Source organism: Martes martes, assembly GCF_963455335.1.
Source record: "Martes martes genome assembly, chromosome: 2".
In the NCBI taxonomy this organism is placed as follows: domain Eukaryota; kingdom Metazoa; phylum Chordata; class Mammalia; order Carnivora; family Mustelidae; genus Martes; species Martes martes.
The window spans coordinates 38,176,423-38,194,826 of NC_137889.1; the positions used below are offsets into that span (position 1 = coordinate 38,176,423).

General features: G+C 36.7%; 1 protein-coding gene across 1 annotated transcript in view; it reads right to left on the reverse strand.

The window, feature by feature from the left end:
- Positions 1–18,404, reverse strand: part of SLC20A2 (solute carrier family 20 member 2) — a 104,897-nt gene that overhangs the window by 85,471 nt on the left and 1,022 nt on the right. The window lies entirely within an intron of this gene.

Genomic DNA, 18,404 nt, shown 5'->3' on the forward strand with positions numbered 1-18,404 from the left:
GGATTCTAGGACATATGAAAAACATTTCTGGCCATGAGGATTTATTAATATCCATTTCTAAAATAACTGATTCCCCTATCTAATGTCCAACTTAATACCTAGGAGCCAATTAACTGGAAATCAACTGACATTATTAGTCCATTAATTCTCAGTATCAAAGAAAGTATCCAGAACCCAAGAAATCTGACCAAAACCAAACCATGGATTATAAGAATGCTTTACAAACAAAAGCAAAAGTACCTAAGCTTAAATATACAAAGATACACCATTGTTTGTGGTAAATTTTTAAGAAATTAAATAAAAAGAGTTAACACTCTGTCCATTCACAAGCAAATGGCTCAATATATCATGGCATATTGAAAATGTTATTCATTTTTTGAAAGTAAGACTTAGATCGGTATTGACCTAAAGAAATATCCATGATATATTAAGGAGGAAACACTTCATAATAATGTATAGAATATGATCCTATTTTAAAAACAAAAAACTCATAAACCTTATATCATTAAACAAACTTTTATGAATACAGAAAAAGGTATGGAAGAATTCACATCAGGCTATGAACAATTTGTGGGGTATTGATTCTTTTTGTCTATACTCATCTTTGCATAGTTTCACTTGTTACACTTTTTGCCAAGTAAAAATTAAAATAAAGAAATAAAAACTAAATAAGGCTGACAATAGGATCTATCAATAAAACCTGAGAACTTGCACTGCAACAACCCATGCAGATTTCCTAAATGCCCAATTTCCCAAAAAGTGTCCTACCCATTATACGCCCCAGATGAAACTTAGTTTCCTTTTGACTTGTCAATGACTTAGAGTTTCTCACTGTTTGGGGTATTTCATTCCAAAGATAGGCATTCTTCTGTTACACATATTAAAGCTCTGTTACAGTTTCAATGTGTCCACAAGTGTGGGTACCCTCCCCTCTATGAAAACAGGCATCTCCACAGAGCCATAAATAAAAGGTATGTGGAACCCACATGAGTCCAATACATAAGAGATGGACGCTTGCAGCACAAACGCTACCAAATTCTAAGGTGAAGAAATATGAGCAGAGAGGCCATTCCTGCTGGGTCAGTGGCTCTCAACTCGGGCTAAACACTACCTGGGCATATTTTAAAAATACCAAGGCCTGGGCACCACTTCCAGAATCTAATTTAACTGGCCCAGGGAGAGGTGCTTGTTTCACTTTTAAATTGACTGACAATATTCAAATGAGCAGACCTAAGAACCACTGCTTTCTACATTTTGTTTGCTTCCTCCTACCAATTTTTAGAGCTTTCCTTTTATTAGTTATTTTAAGATTATTAGACATATTTGTGAAAGCCAGAACTGATCAACCATCTAATGCCTGTCCACCACACATAATTTATATTGTCTTTCTCCTGACTTTTGATGCCCAACTTCAGTAACAATTACTTAAATCTATGGGTATTACCATTAGGAGCTCTTCACATGTCAACAGCATTTGCAGCTTCGCCTTAATAATGACATCATTTATTTTTAATCTTGGAGACAATGAGTTTATAAAACATCTTGGGACCCCAAACATTATGTTGGAAAACAAATGTCCAACATTACTCATTATTTGAAATATCGCTGGATATTGATTAATGGACTTCTTGATTCTTCGTGCTCATCTTTACAAGTATTTTAAAATTTCAACATCTACCACATTGCAAAGAACTGATAAAAAGAAAAAAGCATTACTTGAAATATGTCCCCCACTCAAATTTAGTATCTAAGAACTGTAATATACCCAAGAAAACTGTCAATACAATATGAAAGGGGATTCATTAACAAAATGAAATATTTATTTAGTACACATTATATTACAGTACAAAAAGATCTGAAACTAATAATACACTATATGTTAATTAACTGAATTTAAATAAAAAATAAAAATTAAAAAACATTACAGTACAAAAAGACAGGATTCAATACTTTGGACTGATGCTGCAAATTATACAGAAAGATATTTTAAAACAGAGGACACTATATTATTTATAATGGCTGGCATTAAGAAATACCTGCTCTTAATATCTACATATGGCATTAGCATGTATTTTCAAAAAAGCTTACAACGGTCCATTTAGAAAGTTCTGATCCAGGAACTGTAGTCCTAAGCATTTATCCCAGTGAAATGAAAAAACTTAGGTCTACACAAAACTGCTGTACACAAATGTTCACAGCAGCTTTGTGATAACCCAGAACTGTAAACAACCCAAATGTCCTTCCACGGCTCAACTGTGGTGCAGCCACACCATGAAACAGAATTCAGCAATAAAAGAACAGACTATTTGACACACACAACAACTTGAGTGGCTGCCACAAGCATTATGCTGAGTAAAACAAGCCAATCTCTAAAGATCACAAGCAGCATATGACTCCATTTATATAATAATCGCAGAGTAACAAAACTAGAAAGCTAGAGAACTAATTAGTGGTTACCAAGAGTTTGGGGAAATTATAAAAAAGAGCAAGAGGAAGCTTTGGGTTGATGGGTCAGGGATACAGTCTCCTGTATCTTGATTGTGATGGTGGTTACACAAATACACATGTGATCAAACTGCACAGAACCATACACACCACACACACAAATGAGTGCACATAAAACGGGAGAAATCTGAGTAAGCGCCAGATGGCACCAGTGTCAATTTTCTGGTTTTGATCTTGTACTACAGCTACCTTTGAGGGAAAACTGGGTGAAGGACACATGGGACCTCTCCGTATCTTTGCAATTCCCTATGAATCTGTAATCATTTCAAAATGAAGGTGGTTTTTTTTTTTTTTAAGTTTGAGGAAAACAATGAAAGTTTGAGGAAAATGTAAAGGGGGTCACTTATTTAAGATACACATACCATTTTTCCTAATCAAGTGAAGGTATAAACAAACAAAGGGGAAAGATAATAAGGATGGCTTCAATGTTTCTGAAGCATTTATTATGTGCCAGGAACTACAGCTTATCTCATTTAACTCAACAATCCAATGAGAAGACTACTGATTAATATCCTCAGTGTTCAGAGGAAGAAACTGAAAGAAGATAAGAAATTCAATCAAGATCACATGCTGACAAAGTAGGAAAGATGTCAAAAAGAGACAATGTCAAAGCAAAGAGGACTTTAAGAAAAAGTATCCTTTACGTATCAAGAAGAGGTTTATAAAGTAGCTTAAAATAGGCAGAGTGGTGAAATTCTACAGAGGTCAATCACAGCACAGGATGATGAATACTATGTCCTCCAAGAACTTAAATTTCCTAATACACATTAGCCTCGGAAGACTGAATGCACTTGACTAGAGATGTAGTTGAAACTGACTACTTTTCGTTAATCTTTCGGCTTTTGCTTAGAAATGAGAACAATGATTTCTCTTCTTTAAAAGATATTCACTGAATGAAAACAAGTAGATAAAAGTGTGCCAACATTCAGAAATAATACAAATAGGGCACTCAAAATGGAAAGAAAATTAAGCTGACTGACTATAACAAAGCCCACTCACGAAAGAAAATGGAAAGGCTGTAAGACTGTGAAACGCAAGGCAGAAAAGTCTAAATTGGGTTAGAATAAAACATGAATCTGCATATAATGAACAATATGGGCTAGCAAGATGAATATTTATTAGCAATAAAATAGTTTTAAATAAAATTATGCTGTTAAGATTGGTTTCGGTCTGGCTTAGAAAAAGCAGAAAGAAAATTTCAGCTTTTTCACTCCTTCTTCAATTTAGATCATTGCATATTTTAACAGCATGTCAAAAAACCAGAAGCAATTCTAGGATAAATTCAATGCAAGTAAATGGGTATTTAGGAGAAAGTTTCCTATTGCGGTTGCAAAGCGTCTGAGACAGGGTTGTTTTTCCAGGAGAAAATAAGACCTCAATTTTAATTTTAAAGATCCAGTGAAACCCCAAGAAAATATGATATTTAAAATATTGGGAGTATTAGCCATCCTTCTAAATTGTTGACAGTCAAGTAATCCACTTAGTGTGCTGCTTGAAGTAAACAGGGTAATTGCAGTTGGTTCTGCCTTTAGTATCAGCTCTGATATAAAAGGTATTCTTTCCTCTTAAATTATCTTCTTAAAAGCAAATGAAAATGCAGTGATGATGTCAACACACTGAGTCTCTTAGAAGCTTTGTAAACTCCTAATTCAGGAAATAGAATGCAGGAATTTTACTCCACGTTCAAAAATCTCTCTATAGAAGATGTGAATAGAATGACCATACCAGTACGTTCTTGTCCATGGCTTCAGTTAATAGAATAAAATCTGAAAGAGATTTTATACTCGGACTTTCTTTTCCATGCACAGATAAAGAGTAAAGAAGGGCCAAAAAGCAAATGTATACAACTGGGGGTATCTGTCATACAGTCTTTATGGATTTCTCTGCTCTAAAGAAATCTCATGAGAGGTTAACTTATTTTTCCCAGGTAAAACCCTAAGACATTTTTTACAAAAGCCATAACCTAGGCCATTTTGTATGGTATACAGATAACACATTAAAATCTTTCTAGGGGCACCTGGCACGCTCGGTTGGTTAAGCATCCCACTCTTGATTTTGGCTCAGGTCATTATCTCAGGGTCCCGAGATCAAGCCCCACATCGGGCTCCCTGCTCAGTGGAGAGTCGGCTTCCCCTTTCCTTCTTCCTCTCCCCACGCTCACACATGCTCACTCTCTCTAAAATAAATAAATCTTTTTAAAAATCTCTCTATTAATTTTGGGGAATTATACCAAGTAAATGTATTTTTAGTAATGCTTGATTCTAATCCATGGTGAGTACAAATTTCTGAAGTTCTTACAACTAAATATCCTCGAATAGAAATATTTTTAAGGTAGGAAAATGACATTGTGGTTGTGTTTTGAAAAAGATTTCTTGAACATATTGAAATATTTACAGATGAATAATTTAATATCTGGGATATGCTTTAAAATAATATGGTAGGGAGGGGATTGGATGGGAGTTTAAACAAGACTGGCCACAAACTGACAAGTAAAGCTGAGAGATGGGGACATGGGGATAATTATTCTATCTTGTCTTCTTTGGTATGTGTTTGAAATTTTCCAACACAAAAACTGTAATTTTCCTTGCAATAGGATACAAAATATACTCACATAACAAGGAATTCTGAGTAGAAATTCAAGTTTTGTTGTTTTTGGATACCACACCCAGCACAGAGCAACTTAGAGTCCAATCTCACAACCCTGAGATCACGACCTGAGCCGAAATCAAGAGTTGGATACTTAACCAACTAAGCCACCCAGGCACCCCAGAAATTCAAGTTCTTGAATGCTTCCATTATGGCAAAATCCCAGGCAATCATCTCACCCTCTGGTACAAGTTTCCGATTTCCAAAATGCAGGGATGCAACATGATTTCTAAGGTTGTTTCCAGTTCTTAAGTTTTTACTCTTTGAGAATGCTGTTTTATTCTTCCCAACGGAGTTTATTGTGTACAGTAACTGATTCTATACTGAGAAGGCACAGGTGTCTGAAGGCAAGATGTGATCTCAAAGCAGCTCTCTGGGTCCACCAGTGCCACCCCTGCCATCAGCTCTCATCACATGAAAAAGAAAACAGGGGTGCCTGGGGGGGCTCAGTCAGTGAAGTGTCTGCCTTTGGCTCAGGTCATGATCCCAGAGTCCTGGGATCAAGCCCCACATCGGGCTCCCTGCTCAGCAGGGAGTCTGCTTCTTCTCCCTCTCCGTCTATCCCTCCCCATTTGTGTGCGTGCTCTCTAAAAACAAATAAAATCTTTTTTTTCTAAAGATTTTATTTATTTATTTGACAGAGAGAGATAGCGAGAGAGGGAATACAAGCAGGGGGAGTGGGAGAGAAGCAGGCTTCCCGCTGAGCAGGGAGCCAAGGACTGGGATATCATGCCCTACCCGAAGGCAAATGCTTAATAACTGAGCCACCCAGGTGCCCCAAAATAAATAAAATCTTATTTAAAAAAAAAAAGAAAAAGAAAGAAAACAGAGAAGCAACCACATGATAAATATACCACTGTTTTTCATAGGCAAGGTAAAAATGCTCACACTTCAGAAATTTGCCTCAGGTAAGGGTATAAAAGACAGTCCCTTTCCTCATTATCAAACAATACTTTCATAAATATATTTTGAAGACTTCTCATCACAGTTTTGTTTATACCAGTGAAAAATCTGATACACAGATTACCATAAATCAGGGTTTAGCTAACTATATCGTTGTAGAATCTTACAATGGAATACCATGCAGCTATGCAAAAAAAAAAAAAAAAAAATGAAGGTATTAACCCACAACAATAGGGGTATGGTCTATAGATATAGGAACCAAGTGAAAGACTCCCAATGGCCACAGCTAGAAAAATTAGAGCAATAAAGTTATACTGGATTTAACTCGAAAGTATCAATATCCATTGATCTACACTAATTCAAATAAATGACTCAATAGAGATAAATGGGAGAGGACAGATAAATCTCCTGTGTAGAAGAATTCCAAATAATATAGGCAGAAACTCTGCTTTTGCCCTTCAGAAGGTAGAGCATAATTTTTGCTCCCTAAGTGTGGGCTGCCTTCCTTCCAGAGAGCACAAGAAAGCAAGCAGAGGGAAAAAAAGTAACTTTACAATACAAAAACCTGACAACCACCACCCCCGCCAGGATACCAAGGTCAATATCAACAATAAAGTCACACAGATAGGATGCACCCTTGAAATGATGTGATAAAAACAGCATTTCATCTCTGTGGCCTCCCTCAGTCTAACCCCATATAACCCCAATCTAACCATGAGAAAAACATCAGACAATCCCAGCGCAGAGGCATTCTACAGTATCTGACCGGTACTTCTCAAAAGTGCCATGTCCTACAAAACAAGGGAAGTCTGAGAAACAGTTACAGCCACAGAGAGCCTAAGGAGACATGACGATGTATTGTGGAATCATGGATGGGATCCTGAAACAGAGGACATGAGGTAAAAACTAGGGAAATCTCAATAAAGCAAGGGCTTCAGTCAATTATAATGTTATCAGTTTTGGTTCATTAACTGCGACAAATGCCCCACACTAATGTAAGAAGTTAATAATAGGGGAATCTGGGAACTCTCTGTACTATCTGTGTAATTTCCCTATAAATCCAAACTGTTCTAAAATAAAAGGATTATTTTTTTAAAATTAAAAAAAATTTAGTAAGATATAAACTAACAATGATGTGAAATGATGGCCAATATATAATAAATGAAAAGTATTACTAGACAATATCCATGCTATGAACTTATTTTTGTTTTAAAAATATACATATATGTATTTTATTACAATGTTTGCATGATTATACATCAAAATGTTAACCTCTGAATGGTAGTTACTAGTGATTTTCACCACCCCTTATACTTTTCTGTATTATCTGATTTTATTCTTTCCACTAAGCATTGATTACTCTGAACATTGAGCCTTCTATAACCTTATATACTATAAACAAAGTTTATTTTTTTGGGAAAAAGGCATACAGCACAGGATTAATAAAAGTACTCCCTGGTTCAAAATAATGTGCATTTATAAAGGTAAATTTTACTTTCCCAAGAGGAAATATTCTATTTTTTGAAGATCTGAGAGCGAGCGAGCATGCGAGCAGGGGGAGGGGGAGAGAGTGGGAGAAAAGCGGACTCCTCACTGAGCACAGAGCCAATGCAGGGCTCCTTCCCAGGACCCTGAGATCATGACCTGAGCCAAAACCAAGAGTTGGACACTTAACCACTTAGTCACCCAGGTGCCCCAAGGAGAAATAATTTAAAAGTTAGTATGGAAAAATGAATGAAAGCATGAGATTTAACCAGATTTAGCTTAAATTCCTGGTTTTACCACTTATTGGTGTGACCTTGGGCAGTTCAATAACCTCCCTCAATATCCTCATTTTTATAGTAGGAAATATGTAACACAACAAACCTATTTTTCTGCAGAACTGCCCTAGCATCTACTCCCTTGTCAATGTAAACATACATTATACATTATACATGAATGGATAGTATATAAAAACTATTTCATAACATCAAATTTTATTAGAAAGAATTACATTAGCAGTAGCAAAGAGTTCAGTGTATGTCAAGAGCCTGGCCCTACTTTCGCACCCTAAAAGCCAAGAAAAAAATAAATCATTATTTGAAAAATTTAGTTTTGGGACACCTTGGTAGCTCAGTTGATTAAGCGTCTGCTTTCAGCTCAGGTCATGATCCTGGGGTCCTGGGATCGAGCCCCACATCCGTCTCCTTGTTCAACGGGGAGCCTGCTTCTCCCTCTGCCTGCTGCTCCCCTGCTTGCATGCTCTCTCTCAATCTCATAAATAAAATCTTTAAAAAAAAAGTTTAGTTTCTCTAAGAACCTAACAGGGACAAAACAGTAAAAGACAAAAACGTACCTCAGCTCATTCTACATCATCTGCAGCAATTTCCCAAATATTTCTGCTAACTAAATATTTATTATGGGGATTAAACATGTCATTATTAACATGCCCACAGACCTGAGAATCTTCCAGAGAACACAAGTGAAAGTCACTTTTCTAATCACAACCAGCTTAAACTAAGTTTTGGAATATTAATACATCAAGTCTCCCTTTCTATGGAAATAGTTTCCCTATCTATGACTATAATGTCAATGCAAATAAATACCAACGATAAGATACAAACTAAACTATTTAAATCTCATGATTGTAAATCATGAACTTTAATAGAGATGCTATAAACAAGACATATATTTTCATCTGTAACACAATTCTGGCCTGGTTGTTTTATCTTTAAATCACAATATGACAGACGGGTCTAATCTCGTTATGACTTAGTGGACTTTTATGACAAGGCCAAACCACCCAGAGAAGAATCAATTTGTTTCATCAAATGAAAAGTTTGCCCAGCCTGATTTATCATATAGTCTAGTACACACACCCTTATCTTAAAGACCCGTTAATTTAGGAAAAAATTAATCAACCATGAACAAAGTATTATTAAATTATTAGGCCAATTTTTCCTACTACATAAGAAAATGCAGGCTGTTCAGTTTGGTTCTGTTAAAGGAAGTTAATTTAAACACCTTTTAAAATAACAAAAACATAGATAAAATTTGGGAAATCTATTCAGGTTGGTATATATAATCCAGTGTGGGGACTACAGCTATACAAAGACTGATTTTATAACGTATTCAAAAAAGTTTCTGTCCCCAGTAAGTCTTACCCAACTTTCCCAAAAGCAATCACTACAAGACCTATTCCAATGATGTTGTCACTCTTGCTACATAGTTTATAAAAGCCTGTGGCACACTTTTGTCAAATACATTTAATGGTAGCAAATTTTAAATTCTCTGAGAACAGCTCTGATTTATGGGAACAGACAACTGTCACTGAGAACTACAACTGGCAAATAGATCGAATATCCTCCTTTTGACTTAAAAAAAAAAAAAAGGATACTGACTACAAGGTTTTGAGTAAGTTTAGTTTTCTTAAAAACTATTAAAAGCAAATTTAAAATGGGAATTCCAAGCATTCTGAGCAGCAATATTATCTATGCAATAAGAGTATAATCCTATACCGTGTTCTCCAAATTTTAAATAATAATTGAATAAAGGACCAGGGCGCCTGGGTGGCTCAGTGGGTTAAAGCCTCTGCCTTCGGCTTGGGTAGTGATCTCAGGGTCCTGGAATCGAGCCCCGCATCAGGCTCTCTGCTCAGCAGGGAGCCTACTCCCCCACCCCCCCGCCTGCCTCTGCCTACTTGTGATCTCTGTCAAAAAAATAAATAAAAATCTTTTAAAAAAAATTGAATAAAGGACCATAACTAGTACCTCATATATATTATCTCAGTTAATACATATCACACTCCTAGATAATTATCACTATTTGAAGGGGAAGACACGGGGTCTGAGTGCTCTGAGTAACCTGCCCACGTAATAAGGGAGACACCAGCAATTACATCACAGTCAGAATTTATACACAATATATAGACACAGTTATATATGTATGATACCTAACTTTCTTAGGTTTTTGACCTACACAATTGGTCTGTTCCTGTAACAGCTGCTACATATGTGTATTTTAGCATTTGCCATACTGTACTGCAATCATCTACTTACCAATTTTCCCTTCCAGAGAGAATAGACTATGCTTTGTTCATCTCTGTAATCCCAGAACATAGTCCTGTACTTAGCACATCTACATAAATTTCTTCTTAGTAGCTTATCCACAGTTCTGATGTTATTTTTACTAGCTGCTCATAGGTGGTGAATATTACAGAAACATTATCAGACCAGTAGCCATTCCTTCAGCTTCAAGATGCTCAACCACCACCACAATTAGAGAAGGCTCAGCCAGAAAGAATGTTCCATACAATCGACCCCAGTGCATATGGTTATTCTTAAAATCTGAAGCACCACATTACGTGTATAGGGCTCTTTTTTTTTTAAGTTTCATAAAGCTGCATCTACACTTATATTTGTCTACTTCCAGTAGTTCAGATACATTATAGAAAACTCAGTTACAGAATCACTCCACATTCAGTATATACAAAAATTATGGAAAAACATAAGACAACATAAATCATCAACAGCATAAAATAAAAGCTTGCCAATAAGCTACCTTTTCATTATAACATGACTACAGAGTCCAGAGGGGCAAAACCATACAATTTATGTGCTTTCCCACATGAGAAACTAACAGTCAGATGTTAACGGCATTTTTGAGAATGTTACAGTGTAATTATAAAATGACACAGGTTAATATTTAAGACGGCATCAAGTCTCTCAAAATAAAATGAATGTTTATAAGATTAAGTTTCTGTTCCGTTAAACATTAAATAAAGGTGTTGGAACTTAAAGGGAAATGTAAGAATACAGATGACCTAGAGCTAAAACTAGTTAACAGAATTAATGGTATTTTTCCTTCTGTTAGGGGACCTTTTACCTAAAAAATGTTAAAGCATGTGGTTTGTTTTCAGTTTTCTGCAGTTCTAGAAATTGACTATGAATCCTTTTCTAGTATTTACCTTTCTCTTCCCACCTTCCACCCACTCCTATCCCCAAACCTGGTTTGGATGTCTTTTTTAATCTTTCAAAACAAGGGAGTGAATTCAAATGTCACGAACTCTTGGATAAAGAGTTAAAATGACAGCATCATAGGACTATCCTGACTTTCTTTAAAGTAGTATTAGTCTTCTAGAATACTAACCTAATTCTTAGAAGCAGAAAACACAGGAAGCTCAATGTTCCAAGAAAAGTTAATAATAATTGATTCATCCTGGCTACCCAGGAAATACACAGCAAGGATCTGTGTTCTATGCAAATACTGACAACAAATCCATCTAGTAATACCTACCACCCGGGGACAAGAAAAACAGAAATAGAGCTCACAAGGCAAATGCACAATGACTATAAAGTACAGAAAGAAAATATCAGCAATTAAGAGGTGAGAAGGGATCAGAGCTGCATGAAACACAATAGATCAGGGAGCTTATACTGACAGAGGTAGATGGGGCAGTGGAAAATACAAGATCACCACTGATGGGAGATGAGAGTGGGACGCAAGTGGACAGGAAGTGAGGTGGACACAGGTGAGGGGTAAAAGAGGAAGTAGCTAGAGATGACAGAAGCTGAACTGCAGGAGATAACAACAGAAGACTTGGAGGCAACAGGGTAGGAAGGAGGCCCACCCAAGGAAATAGACAGTAAGAACAGAAATCACTTTCAAAGGGAGGCTGAATCATGGAAAAGGCAGGAAGTAGGCAAAACACAGATAGCAAACAAGGAATTCTGGACAGATGGGGGAAAAAAAGGTAAAAGTGACACGAGGTGATAAATAGATAAGGTAGAAAGGAGAAAAATGGGTGAAGCAAATAGGCCTACCAGGGAAGGAAATATTTATTAAAAAATGATTTCTGGAATTTCAGCTTATTAAATTTTAAAAGCTGCTCTTTTGCCTACATTCCTCTCTGCTGCGTAAAACCTGATTCATAAAAATAGAGGTTTCCTCAATTTACAAAGAAGAAAACTATGGATCAGGTCAACCGACTCAGTTGCAAAAAAGGGTTGAAAACAATAAAAGTTACTATTAATGATCTTAGTTGTAAGCCACAAACCACTTTTTATACTTAAAATGTGAATATACACATTAATGACTTTAATGACCAAATGCTTCATTTGTTAAGTACAAAAGCTTTCTCTCCTGCTTCATTTGCTAGTTACAAAAGTGCTCTCTCCCCTCTTCCTTCTCTCTCTCTGCACTTAACCAGCATTTGGAGAAATCCCTGCTTCTTACTGCTTCCCCCAAAAAGGAAAGTGCAGAGTAAGAAAGTAGTATTTACATCAATATTGCTAAGAAGTTTGATGGAGGTTTAAAACGAGTTTAAAAGAGTAGTGGTTAAAAGATGTTGTAAATTTTCTATAAGTTTTTACAATCCATGTTATTCTGGTCTCCTAGATAACTAGAAACACAACACAGACATCATCCTTCATTTCCACCTAAAAAGAGTAGAGGAAAACCAAACATTGAACAAGAATATAAAAATAGTTAAGAAGAGCAAATCTGAAAAACGAATGGAAATTATTCTATTCTTGATCTTAGAAAATAATCTTGGGCAGGATCAATAGCAGAGATCTATTTTTGAAGATGCAGTTCTTATTTTTAAACTGAAAAAATATGGTCATTAGATCTTCAGGCTAAAAAAAATTGTGCAAGAAAAAGCAGGCACACAGAGAGGCTGAGAGTAGATAAAAGAAGATGAATCTAAAGCCGCAAGACTGTGAACAAACAGCAGCGCATTATGAAGAAGCAATTCATCAACATCCTGTCCCTGTAGTCATTACCGAGCTGAAGCTGGTTTCTGCAGCCCTTCCCATTTCTCCTACTATAGCCACTAGTTCTCCATCCACATGAAATAAAACTCTGTTCATGAGGGGACTACCAGCTATTGCAGTAGAGGAAAGTAACTCAAATATTATACACAAAAGCAGCTGGGTTAACAGGTGCTATAAAAAACATGTAAAGATATGTGCTAGAGTCTTTCACTCATATTTTCAGAACTATCTTCTTTCAACTCCTCAAAACTTCTAAATGATATTGGGGTTGCTTCTTGAAATCTGCCTTTTCTTCTTCTTCTTCTTCTTCTTCTTTTTTTTTTTTTTTTACCATTCTTCCATGAATATCTTAATGAGTCACTTGGCCATATAGTCCATTCACAGGCATCACGGACATATTACTATCAACTTCTGGAAATGGATGCTGCTCCACAGGCTTTAGGAGACTTCTTGAAGGAACAAACCTGGTTCTTTGGTCTCTGTTGAGGACATGCTCAAAACAGGATTCTCTCTCATACTCAAAGATGACATGGAAGCCAAGCTGAGCTTTTTCCAAAGTAGATGCCTTTAAAAAAAAATTTTACAAAAGTTAAAAATCAACCAGATTTTAAAAACACGAAACTCTAATAAAGCAGCACAAATCCTCACACAGTACTACATTTTAGCTAAGATTGAAAAATAAGTAATTTAAATAAAAAAATTTTAACCTTTCACTTCGGCTTTAAATACACTATATTTTCAAAAAACTTTAACAAAGCATCACAAAGTACACAATAAAAATACTGCAAATAATGGACAGTTCCTGAAATTAATACAAAAACATCTGTTAAAATTGTAAAGAAATTCTGGTGATTGAAGTTTTAATCTTTACCATGGCCAGGACAGAAATCAGGCTTTGAGAAAACACAAATTTTGCTGCATTCATGTATTACTTGGAAATTGTGTGAACAAGCATGGTTTATATTAAGCTGTAAAATGAGCTACTGAATTGACTTGGAAAATTTCTTCCAGCCATAAAATTCTGAAACTACATGTTATCTGGTGATACAATCTTGGTACCACTGAACCAGCTCTAGGCAAGTCATCTGATTTTGCCTCAATTTTCTTATCTATAAAATACAAGGCTGGTACTTACAGAGGGAGGCGGGCACTAGGATCACTTAAGGATCCTTTAAAATACAGATACACAGGCCCAGCTCTAAAGAATCTGAATCTTTAGGGTAAGGCTAAGAGATATGTTACTTTCATCATAAACCCTGGGTCATTCTGACGGACACTCCTACTTAAAGAACCACCGCACTAGATCAGGATCACATTCAGGATGCTGCTCTGAAAACCCTAAAATTCATCCAATGGGGCAGTAGAGATTTTATCAAATTATCCCATACTGACAGAACAAAAATAAATGAATCAGTGCTTCATTTTCTCTTTCCCTAAAACACCCCATTTAGAGAAGAACCTGAAATTAAGATTAAAGTCGGAAAAACACTTCAACATTGATTATTTTAACTCCAATTATTTCCTAGGATGTTTAAAGAGAACACAAGGGTGCGACAATATCCATAGTTATAAGCTGCCTCCCTGACAGGCCATCCCAAAATATGTGCTGATATTAAAGTGACAACTCAAACTATAAAGCTATCCCCAAGACAAACAACATGACCTCCTGCCCAGCAGAAAGGATCTAAAACACAGAATACTATACCTGCAGAGCGTGTGTCCTCCCTGGCTGCTAACCAGGATTGGGGCCCATGCTTCATTCAAGGGCACTTCCTCCTCTGATTCCTGGACAGTGGGGGTGCTGACGTATGTACTCCCCTATCTCTGGAGTCGTTTAGATTCAGTGACTCTGTTGATGCCCAACACCCCCAAAATAATACTGTCAGCTCCTGACAAAAGGGACACAAAAGTGGGTTTTCAGAGAATCCCAATTTTCTTCATCTTGCTTCATCTTGCAGCCCCACATCCAATTCCACACAGCTTCAGAATCATTTCACTCCAGGTCTGTCATCCAATCAACAGCACAATTTTACAGTTTTTTTCCACTAAAGAAATATTTCTTGGTTTGAAGAGGCCTCCTGGCCCCAACAGTGCTCTCTACTGCCCAAGACAAGCTGAAAAAGTGGATCGAGATTCCACGTAAGGACAAAGCAAATGGATAGAAGCACATAGGAAACTTTCAGTAACACTCACTTCCTGGTAAATTACTACCACTAGGGATGAAATCTAATAAGTGTTTAAAAAAGAAAAGCAGTAAGACATCAAGTATCATTCAATATTATATCTCACATAAGTTTTCCTGCTGAATCACTGTCCTAGAATTTAGTACCTACGAAGAGTTATAATCCTTGTTTAGCTCTGAGATTCAAAATTCAGTTTCTCTCCCCTTGCCTTTAGTCATTTCAAAACACTGCCCCGTAACCATTTGTCAGACGCTTGTATTTGGAAAATCCACAGCATTGTTTCTGCAGTGCAGTCATTGCAATCTTTTATGCTATTTTGAAATCTGAAAGAGGCTTTTACAGTTGAAAAAGTAGTTCAACTTTTAGATCTCTCTTCTTCGGTAAAGTAAATTTTCCATAGAAACGACACTGACTGGGGGGGCCAGACCACCTGGGTTCATAGCCAGTCTCCCTTTTTACTATTTGCATTGTGATCTTGGGCAAGTAACTTAATTACCCTGCTGTGCCTCAGTTTCCTCATTTTAAAAAGGGGATTCTAACTGTACCTATTACTTCAAAAGATCATTATGAGATTCATATAAATTAACAGGCAACACCTCCAGGAACAGTATCTGGCACATTTTAAGCACTACATAAATGTTAACTCTTATTATTACGTTGTTTCATTTAACTACAAATTCTCATACTGTTGTACACAATGTTTGCCTACTAAAATACTACCTACTTGAAGACTGGAACCACGTTTCCAGTATCTCTGACGTTTCCCCTATGGTATCTAACATTCACTCAGAAAGCAAATATTAAGGGGAGCCTGGGTGGCTCAGGGGGTTAAAGCCTCTGTCTTCCACTCAGGTCATGATCCCAGGGTCCTGGGATCAGCTCTGCACTGGGCTCTCTGCTCAGCAGGTAGCCTGCTTCCCTCTCTCTCTCTGCCTGTCTCTCTGCCTACTTCTGATCTCTGCCAAATAAATAAATAAAATCTTTTAAAAAAATAAATAATAAAAAAGAAAGCAAATATAAACCTACTCTGTAGATATTATTATACTGTATAAACAAGGAAACATAGTACCTTATCAATAGTACCTTATCAATATATATTCTCTGCCCTCAAGTAGCCTCTATTTTAGATGGGGAAAACACAACACGGAAATGCTCATATAACAGTATAAAGCCATAAAGGATTAAATGCCAAAGTATGTGGCATAAACATCTAACATTCAGAGGTCTTTTTGTGGGCTGAAGGTTCTGTGAAGGAGGTAAACTGGAGTGGCCGGGCCACTAAAAAGTGGGATCTTTAGTGCAAAGAAAAGAGGATTCCGATGTATTTTTGTTCATTCCACAAACAGTCACTGAGTGAGTACCTTCTATATGTCAGGCTCTGTTCTCGGCTCTGGAGATATGGCAATGAGTGACAGAAAAGATCCCTGCACTCTGGAGCTTTAAAGGCACTCCACATGAGAGCCAAGTTTTGAAGGAATGAGAAGAGCTTATCTCCCGAAAGGATGAAACAACATTGCTTAAATGCCTTACAAACAGGAGCCAATGCTGGCATCACGGTCGCTCTGACGTTCCAACAATGACAAACACACAGAAATGGCCGCCATGAAAAATTCAGTTAACTTTCATGTACTGTATTCTAAATGTTCCATTGTTCGTAAAACACATCAAAGGGATATTCTCCATATTTCTGGATACAAATAACATACAAGAGATTTTAAACACATAGAGTTAATATTACTGGATTGATTTTCGGAACAGAGACCATTGGAGGTCCAGTTCCTAAACTCTGCCCAAATGAAAAACCTATTAATGCTTTGCTGTATACCCCTGAGCTTTGTCTCTACCCCCAAACCACCCCCTTTTTCCTTTCTTCACTTGACCTACTAGCGGCTGCCCACAAATATCAAATATCTACTAGGAAAGTGCCTGAAGATGCATGTGGTGACATGACAAGAATCTGTTAGTCACGATGGGTGGAAGTATTAACTCCAAAAGAAAATACGTGCATTTTTTTCTTCTTCTATCGTTCCATTGAAGACAACTCTCTACTTATCCCCTCCCCAAAAGAAGGCCTGGAGGTAAAGGAGCCCTCTTATAAATACTGACCGGCAAAGCATTCCCAATCTCTTCCTCTCCAACGACTGGGCCACTAGAATCAGGAGACAAGTTAAGTCCAATGTGCACTCATCACAAATAAGATGCATTTTTCCAAAACATCTCCCTTGTTCTCTCCAGTCCTTTTCATCTACTTCCACTCTCACAAGTTGCAAACTGTTAGACCTCACCATCACTCTCACCATTGTTATGCCTATACAAATCATTATATTTTTGGAAACAAAGTCAAAATAAACTTCTTGATTAAGGATGTCAAAACTACTCAAATCCAGTCAAAATGTTCACCTCTTAATGCAAAATGTACTGGACTCCAAACTGCTTATGATATTAAAGGCAAAATGAAAAATCAGGCAGAGAGCCCACAATGCAGATAATCTAACATTCTTAACATTTGTATACCCACGAATGTTAGACTCATCAACAAAGCAATAACCAATCCACTGATTTTTATTTCCTTGGTTTGGTATTGGAAAATTACTCTTCTTGTTTCATCATCATTTGTCGACCCCTAATTAGGAATGCCACTTAGAAAAAATATGGTAGGAGGGAGACTTTCAGAAGGCCATTAGGGCTTCCCCAACATTTACCTTCTACCAATGTCCAAGAATAGCCTGTTCATTGGGTAATGATGGTGTGTTATGGGAACTTGGATAAATGAGACACTGTGCTTTAGAAACTATCCAATACCCAAGTAAAGAGAATAATTGCAGTTCCATGCAATTTTAAAGACATCTTCAACTTGAAAAACATATTTACTCTATAAGTCATTTTATATTGCCAACACCCTTTTTCGCAAAAGCAGAAACAGTATTAATAATATACATACTCCACATTTAGACCTATTCAGATCAGACCCATGTACTCAAAAATTTTTGAGCAACCTATGCTTACACAAACGTTATCCCAGAAGATTAAATGAGATAAAGCATGTACCATTTGGCACAAGCCCCGCAAACATGCAGTACTCAACATTATCCATTATTATTGTTCCTAATTTTCCAACTTCAGAGTCAAACTAAATGGTTATAAGGCATATATATGGCAATGTATATATAATAGATAAAAACTAACATGTATTAATACTATAAATAAAGCTAGTACCTTACTGTACCAAGCAATGCTCTCCAGACAAAGGTGAGCTTAATTTTAACAGAATGAGCCACAAGAAAAGGCAGAGAAAACTTGCTAAGGGATTTGGGCTAAATGTTAGCTCTTACCTCTGCTTATTAATTAAGACTACAACTTCTACAAGGTCTAGGATGAAGTATAATTAGCAGTCAGCTGACCCTAGAGAACTAGC